This window comes from Bombina bombina, chromosome 9 (genome assembly GCF_027579735.1).
Source record: "Bombina bombina isolate aBomBom1 chromosome 9, aBomBom1.pri, whole genome shotgun sequence".
Taxonomy (NCBI): domain Eukaryota; kingdom Metazoa; phylum Chordata; class Amphibia; order Anura; family Bombinatoridae; genus Bombina; species Bombina bombina.
In genome coordinates this window covers 125817192-125839976 of record NC_069507.1, presented here as the reverse complement: position 1 = coordinate 125839976, position 22785 = coordinate 125817192, and the positions used below count along the sequence as shown (strand labels likewise).

Here is a 22785-nt window from a genome sequence, read left to right as displayed (position 1 = left end):
ACGTCAACCAAAATTAGAGGCCATCTATTATCCTGAGCTGAAATCCCAAGCAGATGCACTCCTATATAAAGAACAAATATGTGTTATTTAAATTTTACCCATAGTTTCTTCTCATTGCGTTAATATTTTGGGTACAATACATTTGTGCTTTACATCATTATATTACAACAAACAAATCCAGAGTTGATCTCTGGGTCTCAATCTTGCAAGACAGACATGACTAGAAAAATTAATAATATATTTCCATTTGCATATATTATGGATCTTTATTTGAAACTTAATTCAGAACCTCTTGCTGAAATATAATCATTGAAGAAGATCCTCTGTAATAATGATCCAGTTGCTACCAAGGCTGATTTTTTTCTTCTTCAAACCCTTCAGCAGATGGAACAGCCAATTGCACAGATAACAACACAAATGAATCTCTATTACACATGCTCTTGTATTTGGTGGCCCATCCTCCTCTACAGAGTTCCATCACTTGCATGCTGAAGACCTGGCACACCAATGCCCCTTAAAGTGGAGGAAATCAAAGGGAGCAAGTTTCAGATAAAGGATAACTATTATTAAATTTGCTTCATTTTCTTGGTATTCTTTATTGAGAGAACAGCTATGCACTACTGGGACCTAGCTGAACACATCAAGTGAGCTAATGAAAAGAGGCATATTTGTGCAGCTACAAATCGGCAACTAGCTCCTAGTAGTGCTTTGCTGCTCCTGAGCCAACCTAGGTATTCTTTTCAATAAACAATGCCAAGAGAATAAAGAAAATGAGATAATTGAAGTAAAATGAAAAGTTGTTTACAATTACATGCTCTATATGAATTATGAAGATTTAATTTTGACTTTACTGTTCCATTAACTTCTCTAATTGCAGCCAGCAAATAATTTAAAAATATTTACCTATTTATAAACCTTTTGCTCATTAAATTCACAATGCTGTACGTACCACAAGCCACTGTTTACATTGGTGTCATGAGAAGAATGCTTTAACTGTGCATGGGCAACTAGTCAGTAACAGGAGGCTGGGCAGACTGCCAAAAAATATAAAATGATGCTTACCTGATAATTTCATTTCCATTGTGGGGAGGAGAGTCCACTGCTTCATTCATCACTTGTGGGAAATAAGAACCTGGCCACCAGGAGGAGGCAAAGACACCCCAGCCAAAGGCTTAAATACCTTCCCCACTGCCCTCATCCCCCAGTCATTCTGCCAAGGTAACAAGGAACAGTAGGAGAAACATCAGGGTATAAATGGTGCCAGAAGAAAAAAAATAAATTTAGGTTCGCCCACCGGAGAGCGAGCGGGTGCAGTGGACTCTCCTCCCCACGATGGAAATTAAATTATCAGGTAAGCATAATTTATGTTTTCCCATCTAAAGGGGAGGAGAGTTCACTGCTTCATTCATCACTTCTGGGAACAAATACCCAAGATCTAGAGGACAATGAATGAAGAAAAACGGGAGGGTAAAGGTGATGGACCCTATACTGAGGGCACCACAGCCTGCAGAACCTGTCTCCCAAAAGCTGTTTCCAACAAAGCAAAAACGTAAAATTTGTATAATTTTGCAAAAGTATGTAAGGATGACCAGGTGGTCGCCTTACAAATCTGCTTCATAGAAGCATAGAATCTGCTCCATAAAAGTCGAGTGAGCCGTAATCCTCTGAGGAGGCTTGTGTCCTGCTTTCTCATAAGCCAGACGGATCATACTCCTCAACCAAAAAGATAGAGAAGTTGCATAGGCCCTTTGCCCCCTCCGCCTTCCCGAGTACACAACGAATAAAGACGTCTGTCTGAACTCCTTTGTGGCATGAAGATAAAACTTCAAGGCCCGAACCACATCCAGATTATGAAGTAACCTCTCCTTTGAAGCGGAAGGGTTAGGACACAAGGAAAGAACCACTATGTCCTAATTAATGTTACGACAACACTACCTTTGGAAGGAATCCCAAACCAGTGCGCAGAACTGCTTTGTCAGCATAAAAATCTAAGTAAGGAGGCTCAAATTGTAAGGCCGCCAACTCAGAGACTCTGCGTGCCGATGCAATAGCCAATAACAACAGTACCTTCCATGAGAGAATCAATGTCCAGGGCATGCATAGGCTCAAACGGAGCCCTCTGCAAAACCTTAAGTACCAAGTTCAAGCTCCAGGGAGGAGCCAAATTCCTTAAGACCGGTCTAATCCTAACCAGAGCCTGAACAAAGGACTGAATGTCAGGAAGCTCCGCAAGCTTCTTATGCAACAGTACAGATAAAGCCGAGATCTGTCCCCTTACGGAACTGGCGGCAAGACCCTTATCCAGACCATCCTGGAGAAAGGACAAAATCCTGGATACCTTGTGCCATGGGTATCATTGTTCCTCACACCAGGACAAGTCGGTCCTCCACACCTTGTGGTAGATGCGTCTAGTGACCGGCTTCCTGGCCTGAACGAGAGTGTCGATCACTCTCTCCGAAAAAACTCTTTTGGCTAAGACTAGGTGTTCAATCTCCACACAGTCAGCCTCAGAGAATAGAGATTTTATTATAGAAAAGGACCTTAAACTAGCAGATCCTTGCAACAAGGTAACTTCCATGGCGGATATGACGACATCGCCACTAGATCCGCTAACCACGTCCTCTGTGGCCACAACGGAGCAATCAGAATAGCCGAAGCTTGCTCCTGCTTGATGCGGGCCACTACTAGAGGTAGAAGAGGCAACGGTGAAAATATGTAGATTAGGTTGAAGTCCCATGGTACCGCCAAGGCGTCTATCAGTTCCGCCTGGGCATCCCTGGATCGTGACCCGTATCTGGGTAGCTTGTAGTCTGGACGCCATGAGATCTATTCCGGCGTCCCCCATCTGCTGCAGATCTCCGCAAACATCTCGGAGTGGAGAGACCATTCCCGTGGATTAAACGTCTGTCTGCTCAGAAAATCCGCTTCCCAGTTGTCCACACCCGGAATGTGGATCGCTGAGAGCGAACAATTGTGGGTCTCTACCAATTCCAGAATCTGAGATACTTCCCTCATTGCTAGGGAGCTTCTCGTCCCCCCCTGGTGGTTTATGTAAGCCACCGAGGTAATGTTGTCCGATTGGAATCTGATGAATTGGGACGACCCCAGAGGGGGCCAAGCCCTCAGAGCGTTGTAGAATGCTCGCAGTTCCAGAATATTTATAGATAGACTCGATTTGTCTAGAGTCCATCTGCCTTGTGCCTTTCTGGCACCCCAAATGGCTCCCCATCCTGATAGACTCGCATCCGTGGTTACAATCTCCCAGGATGGTCTCAGGAAGGAAGTCCCCTGAGACAACTGGCCCGGTCGGGTCCACCAATACAGGGACTCTCTCACCGGTCTGTCCAGAGATATCTGTTGGGACAAATCTAAATGATCGCAGTTCCATTGTCTCAACATGCACAGCTGAAGAGGTCTGAGATGGAACCTGGCGAAAAGGATGACCTCTATGCTAGATACTATAAGCCCGATTACCTCCATACACTTGACCACAGATGCCCTGGAGGATGTCTGCAGGGCTAGACAGTTGGACGCAGGCTTGCAACGTCTCTAGTCTGTCAGATATATCTTCATTGCAGAAGAGACCAGAATCATACCTAGGAACTCCACCCTGTTGCTGGGGACCAATTAACTATTTCCATTGTTTATCTTCTACCCGTGGGACCGAAGTAGAAGGAGGAGAGCTCTCAAGGTATCCTCGACCAGACTGTAGGATGGAGCCTTGACCAGGATATCGTCCAGATACGGAGCCACTGCAATCCCTCTGGCTCTCGCTACTGCGAGAAGAGCTCACAGAACCTTTGTAAAACTCTTGGGGCAGTCGCCAGACCAAACGGAAGGGCCACAAACTGGAAGTGCTGGTCCAGGAAGACGAACCTTAGAAACTTGAAGTGCTCCTTGTGGATTGGAACATTAAGGTAAGCATCCTTTAGGTCTATGGTAGTCATGAATTGTCCCTCTTGAACCAGGGGCAAAATTTACCTGATCGTCTCCATCTTGAACGATGGAACTGACAGAAACTTGTTTAGAGCCTTTAAGTCCAGTATTGGATGAAACGTGCCCTTCTTCTTTGGGACCACGAAAAGGTTTGAATAATACCCCAGACCTCTCTCTGCCGGAGGGACTGGGATGATTACTCCGAGAGATGAGAGATTCTTCACACACTCCAGGAAGGCGTCTCTTTTCTGGTCTTGAAGAGATATTTGAAAGGAGGAACCTGCCTCTGGTCCAAGGACAGGTCGGGGGCCGCCACTTCATGTCGACTTTGACTCGGCAGCCTTCTTGTTCTGCTTGGACAATTTCCAAGAGTTTGCTGGCTTCCAAGATCCCTTGGACTGCTCAGATTTTGCGGAAGGCTGCTGGCGCTGCGACTTGTCCGCACGAAAGGGACGAAAAGTAGATCCCTTAGGCTTGGCTTTCTTATCCTGAGATAAGAAGGCACCCTTGCCACCCGTGACTGTAGATATAATAAAATCCAGGCCCGGGCCAAACAAAACCTTCCCCTTGAATGGTAGGGAAAGCAAGCAAGGCTTAGATGTCATGTCAGCAGACCACGATTTTAGCCACAGAGCCCTGCAAGCTAAAACAGAAAATCCTGACATATTAGCATTCAGGTGAATAATCTGCATGTTAGCATCACAAATGAATGAATGCGCTACCCTTAAGGCTTTGATTCAATCCAAAAAAAGGGAAAACCCAGTTTTTTTAAGAATGTTCGATATTTTGATAGGAACCGGGAAGGCCTGGGGCACTACCCTGACCTCGTAAACCCTATCCAGTTTAGGGATCCAATGTTCCTCTGGGAGTCTCGGTTCCAGAACCTCCAGCGTAGCAAGCACTTCCTTCAGCAGGAAACGCAAATGCTCCATCTTAAATTTAAAATCTGGTTCCTCTGGGGACGGAGGCCTAGAAGTAGCCGAATCCGACCCAGAAGCGACATCCTCTGATAAGTCGGAGTTGTCCCCCTCAGCGGATAATCTGTCCGAGAGTCGAAGACCCCTGAGACAGATAGCAGTGCCGTACCTTCCTCTTAGTAGGACGAGGCATCGCATTTATGGCCACAGAAACCGCCATCTGCAACTGATCGGCGAAGTCTGGAGGTGAAAGGGCCCCTCCCACAGGAGGATTAGTAGTGCCCGGGGGAACCGCTTGTGTAATTGGAGATGCTTCTAGGGAACACACCTTGTGGGGCGGAGAACCCTCAGAGGTGGACGGCTCATTCGTACTAAAATACTTTATTCTTTTTTGAAGTAGTAATATCGTCATACATGTAGAACAGAGCTGTAACAGCGGTTCCACCGGAACCTCCTCACAGTATACACAGTTAGTAGCTTTAGATAGATAAGGAGTATCCTCCAACATATAAGAGCCCAACATAGCTTGCGCCTTTATTACGGACTTGATTATTGATTAAATAGATCCTTTATATCCCATTAGCCGGGGCACTCACCACCTCCTATGACCCGGACTACAAGAAACAGCTTTCATCTCCTCCGAACACAAGTCGAGAAAGAGGAAATTACCGAGGCCACACCCGGTCACATGGAGTGCCATGCGAGAGACGCGCCAAAAAGCCAGCCTCAATCTCTCTCTAACTGTTCCACACAGACAGAGCCTCATCGCACACAAGTGCAGCAAAAAACACAATAAACATTTATTTACATTAAAGCCCCCCTATTCCATAACCCCCTTCCAAGGGTATTTCCCTGGATTCTATACAGATAAAAGGAGTCACACTGTGACCCTGTCTTCTTGCGTTATCACATATGTATATAATGAAACGATCTTACCAAAATAAACGCTGTAGAACAGGAACAAAGCCCTTCAAGTGTGACAGGTTAGTAGCATTGCTCCTGATGTGGACTTAAGAGAATAAAAGTAGGCAGCGAGACTCGTCAACGCCGATTGCTTAAGGAGCTGTTAATATGAGTTGGGATGGTTTTGCAGCAGAACTCCCCCTGCATCTCCGGACTCTTAACTTTCACCCATGCTCTCACTGAGAGGCTGACAGGACTACTTAAAACTCCAGTCCCATTGCAAGAGTACTACCCTCCATAAGAGACTACTCATAATCTTCCGAAACTTCTTTGCCAACCTCCTGTGACGATAGGCAACGAATAACTGGGGGATGAGGGGTCTGGGGGAGGTATTTAAGCCTTTGGCTGGGGTGTCTTTGCCTCCTCCTGGTGGCCAGGTTCTTATTTTCCACAAGTTAAGAATGAAGCAGTGAACTCTTTTCGCCTTTAGATGGAAACATGCACACACAGAATGGAAAGGAAAAGAAGCAGACGGCAGGTTTCTCACTGGCTATGCCGGCACATGATAATTATGAGAAAAGAAACCGTCATAGGGGCTGCTGAGGAGACTTTTGGGTATTACAAAAGTTATAGTGGCATCTGTTAAACACTATGGGCCAGATTACAAGTGGAGCGCTAAATATTGCTTTTGCAAAAGCAATATTTGCGCGCCACTAAGCAATACCAGCGCACGCAAGTTGAGCACAATGCGAATGCGACCTCACATTCACACAGCTGGGAAGCATTGCACTCACAAGAATGCTATTCCATAGGCTCCAATGGGAGCCTCATTCTCATACCGTGAGACACCGCATGAGAACTAGAGCAGCGAAGGGCGTAAGTCACGCAACAAATTGTAAATATATATATATATAACTATATACATATATGTTTATGTGTTAATATGTGTATATACACACAAATATATATGTATATAAGCATATACACATATATTTACAGGCAACACACAGTTCCCATAGACTGCAATGTAAAGGCACCCCACATCCGCCAACTTTAAACCCTTATAAGTGCTTTTCAGTATAAAGATGCTACTTTCTTTATTAATAAAATAAAAATAAAAAAGTATATTACACTTGATTTTGGGGACATTTGGTGGACATTTATAAAATTAACCAGAGATCTGATCTCTGGTTAATTTTATAAGTGCTAATTGCTACCGCAAGCTCGCGGTAGCAATAATCAGCCACTTGTAATGGCTGGTAATTTAACGTATTTGCGGGTGCACAATAAATTAGCGCTCCACTTGTAATCTAGCCCTATGCTGGTAAACTATGTTTAAAGATATTGTCGTTAAAGGGAAAGAGTAACATACATTTTTGTTCCCTTTAATGTGATCCAAATTATCTATTTTAACTGCTTGAGTCCTTTATTTTGTTATTTGAAATAGCTGCTTTTGCCTGTTGAAACGCCTATGTAAACAAGAGGCAGTAGATAAAAACCATAGTTCCAGTGGGGGTGGTAGAGAAAGGTATTAAAAAGGTTAATTTTCAATTGCTCTCTCTATGTATTTGCTTTTGTGTACAGGAAGATTTTGTGTATAAAAAAACAAACAAAAAAAAAAAAACGCACCATAATTTATGCTTACCTGACAAATTAATTTCTTTCATGGTGGTGAGAGTCCACGATCCATTACTCATGGGAATTACTCTTCTCTACCACTAGAAGGCAAAGATTCCCAAATACAAAGAGCTCTATAAAACCCCTCCCATATCACACATACCTCAGTCTAGCATGTAGCCAAGCAAGTAAGGTAAGAAAAAGGAATAAGAGACAAAAAAAGAAGCGGGGGGAAAACCCTAACCGCAAAAAAAAAAAAAAAAAAAGGGGGGTGGGGGTCTTGCAGACTCTCGCCACCATAAAAAATTTATCATCAGATAAGCATACATTATGTTTTCTTTCATACAGGTGGTGAGAGTTCACAATCCATTACTCATGGGAACTAATACTATAAAGCGCTTAAAGAAAACACAGCTGCCTGAAGAACGTTACTGCAAAAGGCTGCTTCAGAGGAAGCAAAGGCATCAAAATGGTAGAATTTAGTAAAAGTATGCAAAGACCACCAAGTAGTTGCCTTGCAAATTTGATCAACTGAAGTGTCATTGTTAAAAGCCCAAGAAGTGGCAACTGACCTAGTAGAATGAGCCGTAATCTGCTATGGCTGACCTGCTTCTAAATATGCTCTGTGAATCAAAAGTTTTAACCAAGAGGCTAAAGAAATAGCAGAGGCCTTCTGACCTTTTCTAGGCCCAGAGAAAAAACATAATTTATGCTTACCTGATAAATTCCTTTCTTCTGTAGTGTGATCAGTCCACGGGTCATCATTACTTCTGGGATATTACTCCTCCCCAACAGGAAGTGCAAGAGGATTCACCCAGCAGAGCTGCATATAGCTCCTCCCCTCTACGTCACTCCCAGTCATTCGACCAAGGACCAACGAGAAAGGAAAAGCCAAGGGTGAAGTGGTGACTGGAGTATAAATTAAAAAATATTTACCTGCCTTAAAAACAGGGCGGGCCGTGGACTGATCACACTACAGAAGAAAGGAATTTATCAGGTAAGCATAAATTATGTTTTCTTCTGTTAAGTGTGATCAGTCCACGGGTCATCATTACTTCTGGGATACCAATACCAAAGCAAAAGTACACGGATGACGGGAGGGATAGGCAGGCTCTTTATACAGAAGGAACCACTGCCTGAAGAACCTTTCTCCCAAAAATAGCCTCCGATGAAGCATAAGTGTCAAATTTGTAAAATTTGGAAAAAGTATGAAGCGAAGACCAAGTTGCAGCCTTGCAAATCTGCTCAACAGAGGCCTCATTCTTGAAGGCCCAAGTGGAAGCCACAGCTCTAGTAGAATGAGCTGTAATTCTTTCAGGAGGCTGCTGTCCAGCAGTCTCATAAGCTAAACGAATTATGCTACGAAGCCAAAAAGAAAGAGAGGTAGCAGAAGCTTTTTGACCTCTCCTCTGCCCAGAGTAAACGACAAACAGAGAAGACGTTTGTCGAAATTCCTTATTTGCCTGTAAGTAAAATTTTAGAGCACGGACTACATCCAGGTTGTGCAGTAGACGTTCCTTCTTCGAAGAAGGATTTGGGCACAAAGAAGGAACAACAATCTCTTGATTGATATTCCTGTTAGTCACTACCTTAGGTAAGAACCCAGGTTTAGTACGCAGAACTACCTTATCCGAATGAAAAATCAAATAAGGAGAATCACAATGTAAGGCTGATAATTCAGAGACTCTTCGAGCTGAGGAAATAGCCATTAAAAATAGAACTTTCCAAGATAACAACTTTATATCAATGGAATGAAGGGGTTCAAACGGAACGCCCTGTAAAACATTAAGAACAAGGTTTAAACTCCAAGGTGGAGCAACAGTTTTAAACACAGGCTTAATCCTGGCCAAAGCCTGACAAAAAGCCTGGACGTCAGGAACTTCTGACAGACGTTTGTGTAACAGAATGGACAGAGCTGAGATCTGTCCCTTTAATGAACTAGCAGACAAACCCTTTTCTAAACCTTCTTGTAGAAAAGACAATATCCTAGGAATCCTAACCTTACTCCAAGAGTAACCTTTGGATTCACACCAATATAGGTATTTACGCCATATCTTATGGTAAATCTTTCTGGTAACAGGCTTCCTAGCCTGTATTAAGGTATCAATAACTGACTCAGAAAACCCACGTCTTGATAAAATCAAGCGTTCAATTTCCAAGCAGTCAGTTTCAGAGAAGTTAGATTTTGATGTTTGAAGGGACCCTGTATCAGAAGGTCCTGTTTCAGAGGTAGAGACCAAGGTGGACAGGATGACATGTCCACCAGGTCTGCATACCAAGTCCTGCGTGGCCACGCAGGTGCTATTAGAATCACTGATGCTCTCTCTTGTTTGATTCTGGCAATCAATCGAGGAAGCATCGGGAAGGGTGGAAACACGTAAGCCATCCTGAAGTCCCAAGGTGCTGTCAGGGCATCTATCAGGACTGCTCCTGGATCCCTGGATCTGGACCCGTAACGAGGAAGCTTGGCGTTCTGTCGAGACGCCATGAGATCTATCTCTGGTTTGCCCCAACGTCGAAGTATTTGGGCAAAGACCTCCGGATGGAGTTCCCACTCCCCCGGATGAAAAGTCTGACGACTTAAGAAATCCGCCTCCCAGTTCTCCACGCCTGGGATGTGGATTGCTGACAGGTGGCAAGAGTGAGACTCTGCCCAGCGAATTATCTTTGATACTTCCATCATAGCTAGGGAGCTTCTTGTCCCTCCCTGATGGTTGATGTAAGCTACAGTCGTGATGTTGTCCGACTGAAACCTGATGAACCCCCGAGTTGTCAACTGGGGCCAAGCCAGGAGGGCATTGAGAACTGCTCTCAATTCCAGAATGTTTATTGGCAGGAGACTCTCCTCCTGACTCCATTGTCCCTGAGCCTTCAGAGAATTCCAGACGGCACCCCAACCTAGAAGGCTGGCGTCTGTTGTTACAATTGTCCAGTCTGGTCTGCTGAATGGCATCCCCCTGGACAGATGTGGCCGAGAAAGCCACCATAGAAGAGAATTTCTGGTCTCTTGATCCAGATTCAGAGAAGGGGATAAGTCTGAGTAATCCCCATTCCACTGACTTAGCATGCACAGTTGCAGTGGTCTGAGGTGTAAGCGTGCAAAGGGTACTATGTCCATTGCCGCTACCATTAAGCCGATTACCTCCATGCATTGAGCCACTGACGGGTGTTGAATGGAATGAAGGGTGCGGCAAGCACTTTGAAGTCTTGTTAGCCTGTCCTCTGTCAGGTAAATCTTCATTTCTACAGAATCTATAAGAGTCCCCAGGAAGGGAACTCTTATGAGTGGAACGAGTGAACTTTTCTTTTCGTTCACCTTCCATCCATGTGACCTTAGAAATGCCAGTACTAACTCTGTATGAGACTTGGCAGTTTGAAAGCTTGAAGCTTGTATCAGAATGTCGTCTAGGTATGGAGCTACCGAGATTCCCCGCGGTCTTAGTACCGCCAGAAGAGCACCCAGAACCTTTGTGAAGATTCTTGGAGCTGTAGCCAATCCGAATGGAAGAGCCACAAACTGGTAATGCCTGTCTAGGAAGGCAAACCTTAGGTACCGGTAATGATCTTTGTGAATCGGTATGTGAAGGTAAGCATCTTTTAAATCTACAGTGGTCATGTACTGACCCTCTTGGATCATAGGTAAAATTGTCCGAATAGTCTCCATCTTGAACGATGGAACTCTTAGGAATTTGTTTAGGATCTTTAAGTCCAGGATTGGTCTGAAAGTTCCCTCTTTTTTGGGAACCACAAACAGATTTGAGTAAAACCCCTGTCCCTGTTCCGATCGTGGAACTGGATGGATTACTCCCATTAACAAGAGCTCTTGTACGCAGCGTAGAAACGCCTCTTTCTTTGTCTGGATTGTTGACAACCTTGACAGATGAAAGCTCTCTCTTGGAGGAGAGTATTTGAAGTCCAGAAGGTATCCCTGAGATATTATCTCTAGCGCCCAGGGATCCTGGACATCTCTTGCCCAAGCCTGGGCGAAGAGAGAAAGTCTGCCCCCCACTAGATCCGATCCCGGATCGGGGGCCCTCAATTCATGCTGTTTTAGGGGCAGCAGCAGGTTTCCTGGTCTGCTTGCCCTTGTTCCAGGACTGGTTAGGTTTCCAGCCTTGCCTGTAGCGAGCAACAGCTCCTTCCTGTTTTGGTGCAGAGGAAGTTGATGCTGCTCCTGCTTTGAAATTACGAAAGGAACGAAAATTAGACTGTCTAGCCTTAGCTTTGGCTTTGTCCTGAGGCAGGGCATGGCCTTTACCTCCTGTAATGTCAGCGATAATCTCTTTCAACCCGGGCCCGAATAAGGTCTGCCCTTTGAAAGGTATATTAAGCAATTTAGACTTAGAAGTAACATCAGCTGACCAGGATTTTAGCCACAGCGCCCTGCGTGCCTGAATGGCGAATCCTGAATTCTTCGCCGTAAGTTTAGTAAGATGTACTACGGCCTCCGAAATGAATGAATTAGCTAGTTTAAGGACTCTAAGCCTGTCCGTAATGTCGTCCAGAGTAACTGAACTAATGTTCTCTTCCAGAGACTCAATCCAGAATGCCGCTGCAGCCGTGATCGGCGCAATGCATGCAAGGGGTTGCAATATAAAACCTTGTTGAACAAACATTTTCTTAAGGTAACCCTCTAACTTTTTATCCATTGGATCTGAAAAAGCACAGCTATCCTCCACCGGGATAGTGGTACGCTTAGCTAAAGTAGAAACTGCTCCCTCCACCTTAGGGACCGTTTGCCATAAGTCCCTTGTGGTGGCGTCTATTGGAAACATTTTTCTAAATATCGGAGGGGGTGAGAACGGCACACCGGGTCTATCCCACTCCTTAGTAACAATTTCAGTAAGTCTCTTAGGTATAGGAAAAACCTCAGTACTCGTCGGTACCGCAAAATATTTATCCAACCTACACATTTTCTCTGGTATTGCAACTGTGTTACAATCATTCAGAGCCGCTAACACCTCCCCTAGTAATACACTGAGGTTTTCCAGTTTAAATTTAAAATATCTGAATCCAGTCTGTTTGGATCAGAACCGTCACCTACAGAATGAAGTTCTCCGTCCTCATGTTCTGCCACCTGTGACGCAGTGTCTGACATGGCCCTAATATTATCAGCGCACTCTGTTCTCACCCCGGAGTGATCACGCTTACCTCTTAGTTCTGGTATTTTAGCCAAAACTTCAGTCATAACAGTAGCCATATCCTGTAATGTGATTTGTAATGGCCGCCCAGATGTACTCGGCGCTACAATATCACGCACCTCCCTCTGAGCGGGAGATGCAGGTACTGACACGTGAGGCGAGTTAGTCGGCATAACTCTCCCCTCGTTGTTTGGTGAAATTTGTTCAATTTGTACAGATTGACTTTTATTTAAAGTAGCATCAATACAGTTAGTACATAAATTTCTATTGGGCTCCACTTTGGCATTGCAACAAATGACACAGGTATCATCCTCTGAATCAGACATGTTTAACACACTAGCAAATAAACTTGCAACTTGGAAATACAATTCAATTAGAATAATATTAAAAACGTACTGTGCCTTTAAGAAGCACAGAAGATCTATGACAGTTGAAAATTAATACATTGAAACAGTTATAGCCTCAATCCTTGTAAATAACACAACTTTAGCAAAGGTTTAATCCCATTAGCAAAGATAACAAATTCTGAAAGCAGGAAACAAATTACAGAATAAACGTTTTTTATCTCAGTCAACTATAATTCTCACAGCTCTGCTGAGAGAAATTACCTCCCTCAAAATAAGTTTTGAAGACCCCTGAGCTCTGTAGAGATGAACCGGATCATGCAGGAAATACAATGAGTTGCTGACTGAAATATCTGATGCGTAGCAAAAGCGCCAAAAAACGGCCCCTCCCCCTCACACACAGTAGTGAGAGAGAACAGAAACTGTCAGAAAAAAGATTAAGCAACTGCCAAGTGGAAAAATAGTGCCCAAACATTTATTCACTCAGTACCTCAGCAAATGAAAACGATTTTACATTCCAGCAAAAACGTTAAACATAATTTCTAGTTATTAAACAGCTTTATGTACTTCTTACAGTGTAATTCTAGTGAAGTACCATTCCCCAGAATACTGAAGTGTAAAGTATACATACATGACATTATATCGGTATGGCAGGATTTTCTCATCAATTCCATTGTCAGAAAATAAAAGCTGCTACATACCTCTATGCAGATTCATCTGCCCGCTGTCCCCTGATCTGAAGTTTACCTCTCCTCAGATGGCCGAGAAACAGCAATATGATCTTAACTACTCCGGCTAAAATCATAGCAAAAACTCTGGTAGATTCTTCTTCAAACTCTGCCAGAGAGATAATAACACACTCCGGTGCTATTTTAAAATAACAAACTTTTGATTGAAGATATAAAACTAAGTATAATCACCATAGTCCTCTCACACATCCTATCTAGTCGTTGGGTGCAAGAGAATGACTGGGAGTGACGTAGAGGGGAGGAGCTATATGCAGCTCTGCTGGGTGAATCCTCTTGCACTTCCTGTTGGGGAGGAGTAATATCCCAGAAGTAACGATGACCCGTGGACTGATCACACTTAACAGAAGAAAGAACAAACAAACTAGATGTTTGTCTAAAATCCATAGCAGCATCAACATAATATTTCAATGCCCTAACAACATCCAGAGAATGCAAAGATCTTTCAGAAGCATTTTTAGGATTAGGACACAAAGGAGGAACAAATAATCTCTCTACCAAAGTTATCTGAAGAAACCACCATAGTCAAAAAATTAAACAATGCACCTTCATGAGGTTATAGAAGAGGGGACAAATTTATTACCCTGTTCAGTCTTGTTCCACAGAGGAAACTTCCCCATCTGAAGATACAACAGTATCCCTGGGAGCAGGGCACACATAGCACTTGTAGAAGGTAAAATCTGAACTGACCATTTACGCTTATTTGAAGGCGGGAGAGCACCCAATGCCTCAGAGATTGCATCCTTGTTAAGACTTCATGGCAGGAGGCACCACTTCAACATTAACCTGTAATGAACAAAAAGTATGTGCATTAGTATTAGGGATGCACTGATACTAGTATCTGTATCGGTACAGATACCAAGTACTTGCACCAGTACTTGTACTCGTGCAAATGCACCGATACTTAAACCGATACCTCCAGATCTTACCCATACGCCATCTTGTAGTTTTCATTTCAAACGTCATGTTCCCATTTAATTTTAAGCTGGAGTAGAGACTTAACTAAAAATTGTTCACTTCTGTTCTGCCAATAAAAATTGCTGTTATTTGTATTATTGTAAGTCTGAGAGCAGTGCTACAAAAGCTGCTATACAGCTGGAAGCCTACCTGGGAAAGATCACTGTACATCATTCAGACAAACCCCTGAAGTACTGGGCAGTTAATAAACTGAGATTTAATGGCCCAAAAATATCTTTCTGCCCCATGCAGTAGTGTGGAAAGTGAAAGACTATTCATCTTAGCGTCAAACGTCCTTACTGATAAAAGAAACAAACTTATAGCTGAACATGTGAGATGCTCCTTAAAAAGAACTTGCCAGGTGGTACTTAACACCCTTAAAAACTTCACATATGCCCCCCAGTAACAACAGATTTTGTTACAGAGGATGCAGAGTTCTAGGCTCATACCGTCATATGTGGTGGGATTGCGATCAGGTTAAACCAATTTGGGAAAAATGATTGGACCCTAACATAGCGACATACTAGATGAACATATACAGCTATCTACAATAAAAAAAAAAAGAAAAAAAAAAAAAAAAAAAGAGAGAAGAACTTGCCACTAACTTTTGAAAAATGTATTCTAATTGCTAGATTTGCCTGTTATACTGCTAGTTCTCATCTTGTCATCTTGCACAATTATGCTAAAGTATGTTTTGTACTCTGAGGAACATCCTTAGCTTATATAATTGCAGGAAAAGTGTTCATATGACATATTAAGTTAATTCATATGAACACTCATCCTACAATTTTAGGACTAGATTACATTTGATTGGTGCTTACCAATGCTCTGTTCACATTTCCAACTCCATAGACTTTAATGGAGTTGGACAAGTAATGAGAGCATTGGTAAAGCTTACCAATCAATGTAATCTATCCCATAGTGTTCTTTCCTATGATTAAACAGTGCACTGTTAACTGTATTGCACTTTTAGTTGGTTGTGATTTTATATGTGTTATGTATTGTTGTTATTATTAATATATTTTATTGCAATATATTTATATATAAACATGTTCTGTGAAATTTCTTCGAGTTTTTACAACAAGCAAATAAAACGGTTTTATTATTCCATGTCTTTTGAGTTACACAATTCTTCATAATTATAAAGAAGCTATCTTAAATAATTAGTCTTATTGTGCTTGAGAAACTGTCACATGACAAAAAAAAAAAAAAAAAGTATCTAAATGAATGCTAGTATTTGAAAAAAAAAGTATCGGTACTTGTACTGGGTCTTAACAAAATAGTATTGGTACAACCCAAATTAGTAACCAAAGAAACAGCATTGGATTGGTCCGTATGCATTAACAAATCTGAGCACGAGCCACATAAATGAGTTGAAGATGGCACTTAAGCTTTTTTTTTTACAATAATCACACTTAATAATGGTAGAAATGTGTTCAGGAGACAGTTTCTTAAATTTAGGGACAGAATTCTGCTGCTCCATTATAGCATATCTGGCAAAGCAATGCAATAAACCCTATAAAACAAAAAACTAAAAGCTCTTGAGAAAAGGAAACCCTTTACACCCACCTAAGTAGCTTTTACAGTAACAATGCGTGCTAAGTCAAGCTGAAACGAACAGGAGAAAGAAAATACATTATTTCCGAATGCACGCCAAACAACCGAATATTTAAACTGGCATTAGCGCAACAAACCGAGCAAACATGCGCTAACCCAACGAGTGTACATGAAAGTGTGGGAAAACTAAAGAGACGTGCGCTAACAAGACAGGCAAACCTTTGCGTGCGAAAATAACTGCAGCAACTAAGAGACTAAAGTACTGCGTAAACCTGACGCGCAAAAGCAGAGGAAATAGTGAAAAATCTGTCCCTCGCGTGCAAAAATAACTGCAGGACCTAAGAGACTAAGGGACGTGCGTAAGCCAGACGTGCGCAATCCCGACAAGCCAAAAAAATAGCCGTGCGCAAAAGCAGGGGATATAGTGAAAGATTTGTCCCAGCTATACAGGGAGTGCAAATTATTAGGCAAATGAGTATTTTGACCACATCATCCTCTTTATGCATGTTGTCTTACTCCAAACTGTATAGGCTCGAAAGCCTACTACCAATTAAGCATATTAGGTGATGTGCATCTCTGTAATGAGAAGGGGTGTGGTCTAATGACATCAACACCCTATATCAGGTGTGCATAATTATTAGGCAACTTCCTTTCCTTTGGCAAAATGGGTAAAAAGAAGGACTTGACAGGCTCAGAAAAGTCAAAAATAGTGAGATATCTTGCAGAGGGATGCAGCACTCTTAAAATTGCAAAGCTTCTGAAGCATGATCATCGAACAATCAAGCGTTTCATTCAAAATAGTCAACAGGGTCGCAAGAAGCGTGTGGAAAAACCAAGGCGCAAAATAACTGCCCATGAACTGAGAAAAGTCAAGAGTGCAGCTGCCAAGATGCAACTTGCCACCAGTTTGGCCATATTTCAGAGCTGCAACATCACTGGAGTGCCCAAAAGCACAAGGGGTGCAATACTCAGAGACATGGCCAAGGTAAGAAAGGCTGAAAGACGACCACCACTGAACAAGACACACAAGCTGAAACGTCAAGACTGGGCCAAGAAATATCTCAAGACTGATTTTTCTAAGGTTTTATGGACTGATGAAATGAGAGTGAGTCTTGATGGGCCAGATGGATGGGCCCGTGGCTGGATTGGTAAAGGGCAGAGAGCTCCAGTCCGACTCAGACGCCAGCAAGGTGGAGGTGGAGTACTGGTTTGGGCTGGTATAATCAAAGATGAGCTTGTGGGGCCTTTTCGGGTTGAGGATGGAGTCAAGCTCAACTCCCAGTCCTACTGCCAGTTTCTGGAAGACACCTTCTTCAAGCAGTGGTACAGGAAGAAGTCTGCATCCTTCAAGAAAAACATGATTTTCATGCAGGACAATGCTCCATCACACGCGTCCAAGTATTCCACAGCGTGGCTGGCAAGAAAGGGTATAAAAGAAGAAAATCTAATGACATGGCCTCCTTGTTCACCTGATCTTAACCCCATTGAGAACCTGTGGTCCATCATCAAATGTGAGATTTACAAGGAGGGAAAACAGTACACCTCTCTGAACAGTGTCTGGGAGGCTGTGGTTGCTGCTGCACGCAATGTTGATGGTGAACAGATCAAAACACTGACAGAATCCATGGATGGCAGGCTTTTGAGTGTCCTTGCAAAGAAAGGTGGCTATATTGGTCACTGATTTGTTTTTGTTTTGTTTTTGAATGTCAGAAATGTATATTTGTGAATGTTGAGATGTTATATTGGTTTCACTGGTAAAAATAAATAATTGAAATGGGTATATATTTGTTTTTTGTTAAGTTGCCTAATAATTATGCACAGTAATAGTCACCTGCACACACAGATATCCCCCTAAAATAGCTATAACTAAAAACAAACTAAAAACTACTTCCAAAACTATTCAGCTTTGATATTAATGAGTTTTTTGGGTTCATTGAGAACATGGTTGTTGTTCAATAATAAAATTAATCCTCAAAAATACAACTTGCCTAATAATTCTGCACTCCCTGTAGATAAACTTTTAAAATCAAAAAAGTGCCCATAACATAGCTAAATTAGTGTCTAAATGTTTTAACCCCTTAATGACCACAGCACTTTTCCATTTTCTGTCCGTTTGGTACCAAGGCTATTTTTACATTTTTGCGGTATTTGTGTTTAGCTGTAATTTTCCTCTTGCTCATTTACTGTACCCACACATATTATATACCGTTTTTCTCGCCATTAAATGGACTTTCCAAAGATACCATTATTTTCATCATATCTTATAATTTATTATAAAAACAATTATAAAATGAGAAAAAAAAACCACTTTTTCTAACTTTGACCCCCAAAATCTGTTACACATCTACAACCACCAAAAAACACCCATGCTAAATATTTTCTAAATTTTGTCCTGAGTTTAGAAATATCCAATGTTTACATGGTCTTTGCTTTTTTTTTGCAAATTATAGGGCCATAAATACAAGTAGCACTTTGCTATTTCCAAACCATTTTATTCAAGATTAGCGCTAGTTACATTACGACACTGATATCTTTCAGGAATCCCTGAATATCCCTTGATATGTATATATTTTTTTTTAGAAGACATCCCAAAGTATTGATCTAGGCCAATTTTGGTATATTTCATGCCACCATTTCACCGCCAAATGCGATCAAATACAAAAAATCGTTCACTTTTTCACAGACTTTCGGTTTCTCACAGAAATTATTTACAAACAGCTTGTGCAATTATGGCATAAATGGTTGTAAATTTTTCTCTGGGATCCCCTTTGTTCAGAAATAGCAGACATATATGGCTTTGGCATTGCTTTTTGGTAATTAGAAGGCTGCTAAATGTCGCTGCGCACCACACGTGTATTATGCCCAGCAGTGCAGGGCTTAATTAGGGAGCTTGTAGGGTTAATTTTAGCTGTAGTGTAGCAGACAACCCAAAGTATTGATCTAGGCCCATTTTGGTATATTGCATGCCACCATTTCACCGCCAAATGCGATCAAATAAAAAAAAAAAAGTTCCCTTTTTCACAAACTTTTTGTTTCTCACTGAAATTATTTACAAACAGCTTGTGCAATTATGGCATAAATGGTTGTAAATTTTTCTCTGTGATCCCCTTTGTTCAGAAATAGCAGACACATATGGCTTTGGCGTTGCTTTTTGGTACTTAGGCCGCTAAATGCGCATCACACGTATTATGGTTAGCAGTGAAGGGGTTAATTAGGTAGCTTGCAGGGTTAATTTTAGAGCTCAGCCTCCCACCTGAAACATCAGACCCCCTGATCCCTCCCAAACAGCTCTCTTCCCTCCCACACCCCACAATTGTCCCCGCCATCTTAAGTACTGGCAGAAACTCTGCCAGTACTAAAATAAAAGCTTTATTTGGGTTTTTTTTTTTTTTTTTTTTTTAAAGAAAAGGCATATTTACATATGCTGCTCTGTAGGACCCCCCTTTAGCCCCCAACCTGACTGATCTCCCACCAAACAGCTCTCTAACTCTCCCCCTCTGCCTTAATGGCCGCCATCTTGGGTACTGGCAGCTGTCTGCCAGTACCCAGTTTAGAATAAAATTGCTGATATTTTTTAATTTTTTCCCCCTTTTCTGTAGTGTAGCTCCCTGCCCCACCAAAGACCAACCCCCCCACCCCCTCCTAGATACCTTCGATTTATATATATTTTTTTATTAAAATACCTCTTTCTCAAACTTTTCAAAGTTATATTTTCTGTAGTGTAGCGGTTCCCACCCACCCGCTCCCGCCCCGTGCACGCGCCCGCCCGCCGCCCCCCGTGCACGCGCGCCCCCATCGGCCCTGCCCCCGATCCCGCCCCCCCTCTACATTACCCGGCCCCATCGATGGCCGCCCACCCGCCTCCCAAGTTAGCTCCCACCCACCAACGATACCGGCCATCGATGTCCGGTGCAGAGAGGGCCACAGAGTGGCTCTCTCTGCATTGGATGGCCATCTAGAGTTATTGCAGGATGCCTCCATATCAAGGGCATCACTGCAATAACCGGAAAGCAGCTGGAAGCGAGCAGGATCGCTTCCAGCTCCTTTCCACACAGAGGACGTGCAGGGTACGTCCTCAGGCGTTAACTGCCTTTTTTTTTTTTTGAGGACGTACCCTGCACGTCCTCGGTCGTTAAGGGGTTAAAAAGAAAAACATAATTTATGTAAGAACTTACCTGATAAATTAATTTCTCTTTCTTTCATATTGGCAAGAGTCCATGAGCTAGTGACGTACGGGATATACAATCCTACCAGGAGGGGCAAAGTTTCCCAAACCTCAAAATGCCTATAAATACACCCCTCACCACACCCACAATTCAGTTTAACGAATAGCCAAGTAGTGGGGTGATAAAGAAAGGAGTAAAAAGCATCAACAAAGGAATTTAGAAATAATTGTGCTTCATACAAAAAAAAAAATCATAACCACCATAAAAAGGGGTGGGCCTCATGGACTCTTGCCACTATGAAAGAAATGAATTTATCAGGTAAGTTCTTACATAAATTATGTTTTCTTTCATGTAATTGGCAAGAGTCCATGAGCTAGTGACATATGGGATAGCAATACCCAAGATGTGGAACTCCACGCAAGAGTCACTAGAGAGGGAGGGAAAAAAATAAAAACAGCCATTTTTTTGATGAAAAAAATTAATCCACAACCCAAAATATAAAAGTTTATAAATGAAAAGAAAAACTTAAAACATAAGCAGAAGAATCAAACTGAAACAGCTGCCTGAAGAACTTTTCTACCAAAAACTGCTTCCGAAGAAGCAAATACATAAAACGGTAGCATTTAGTAAATGTATGCAAAGAAGACCAAGTTGCTGCTTTGGAAATCTGATCAACTGAAGCTTCATTCTTAAAAGCTCACAAAGTGCAGACTGACCTAGCAGAATGGGCTGTAATTCTCTGAGGCGGGGCTTGCCCCGACTCCAAATAAGCTTGGTGAATCAAAAGCTTTAACCACGAAGCCAAGGAAACAGCAGAAGCCTTCTGACCTTTCCTAAAACCAGAAAATATAACAAATAGACTAGAAGTCTTCCTGAAATCTTTAGTAGCTTCAACATAATATTTCAAAGCTCTTACCACATCCAAAGAATGTAAGGATCTATCTAAAGGATTCGGACACAAAGAAGGGAAAACAATTTCTCTATTAACGTTGTTAGAATTCACAACCTTAGGTAAGAATTTAAATGAAGTCCGCAAAACCGCCTTATCCTGATGAAAAAATCAGAAAAGGAGATTCACAAAAGAGAGAGGATAATTCAGAAACTCTTCTAGCAGAAGAGATGGCCAAAAGAAACAACACTTTCCAAGAAAGTAGTTTAATATCCAAAGAGTGCATAGGCTCAAACGGAGGAGCCTGTAAAGCCTTCAAAACTAAATTAATACTCCAAGGAGAAGAGATTGATCTAATGACAGGCTTGATACGAACCAAAGCCTGCACAAAACAATGAATATCAGAAAGTTTATCAATCTTTCTGTGAAATAAAACAGAAAGAGCAGAGATTTGTCCTTTCAAGGAACTTGCAGACAAACCTTTATCCAAACCATCCTGAAGAAACTGTAAAATTCTAGGAATGCTAAAAGAATGCCAAGAGAATTTATGAAAAGAACACCATGAAATGCAAGTCTTCCAAACTCGATAATAAATCTTTCTAGAAACAGATTTACGAGCCTACAACATAGTATTAATCACTGAGTCAGAGAAACCTCTATGACTGAGCACTAATCGTTCAATTTCCATACCTTCAAATTTAATGATTTGAGATCCTGATGGAAAAACGGACCTTGAGATAGAAGGTCTGGCCTTAGTGGAAGTGGCCAAGGTTGACAACTGGACATCCTAACAAGATCCGCATACCAAAACCTGTGAGGCCATGCTGGAGCTACCAGCAGCACAAATGATAGTTCCATGATGATTTTGGAGATCACTCTTGGAAGAAGAACTAGAGGCGGGAAAATATAAGCAGGAAGTGTCAATGCATCCACTGCTTCCGCCCGAGGATCCCTGGACAGGTACCTGGGAAGTTTTTTGTTTAGATGAGATGCCATCAGATCTATTTCTGGAAGCCCCCACATCTGAACAATTTGAGAAAACACATCTGGGTGGAGAGACCATTCTCCCGGATGTAAAGTCCAACGACTGAGGTAATCCGCTTCCCAATTGTCTATACCTGGAATATGAACCGCAGAAATTAGACAGGAGCTGGATTCCGCCCAAACAAGTATCCGAGATACTTCTTTCATAGCTTGAGGACTGTCCCACCCTGATGATTGACATATGCCACAGTTGTGATATTGTCTGTCTGAAAACAAATGAACGGTTCTCTCTTCAACAGAGGCCAAAACTGAAGAGCTCTGAGAATCGCACCGAGTTCCAAAATATTGATTGGTAATCTCGCCTCTTGAGATTTCCAAACCCCTTGTGCTGTCAGAGATCCCCAAACAGCTCCCCAACCTGAAACACTCGCATCTGTTGTGATCACAGTCCAGGTTGGACGGACGAAAGAGGCCCCTAAAATTATACAATGGTGATCTAACCACCAAGTCAGAGAAAGTCGAACATTGGGATTTAAGGATATTAATTGTGATATCCTTGTATAATCCCTAAACCATTGGTTCAGCATACAAAGCTGGAGAGGTCTCATATGAAAACGAGCAAAGGGGA

General features: G+C 42.3%; 1 protein-coding gene across 1 annotated transcript in view; it reads right to left on the bottom strand.

Moving 5' to 3' along the window:
* Positions 1-22785, bottom strand: part of TMEM134 (transmembrane protein 134) — a gene marked incomplete at its 3' end in the record, with an annotated part of 75527 nt that overhangs the window by 27588 nt on the left and 25154 nt on the right.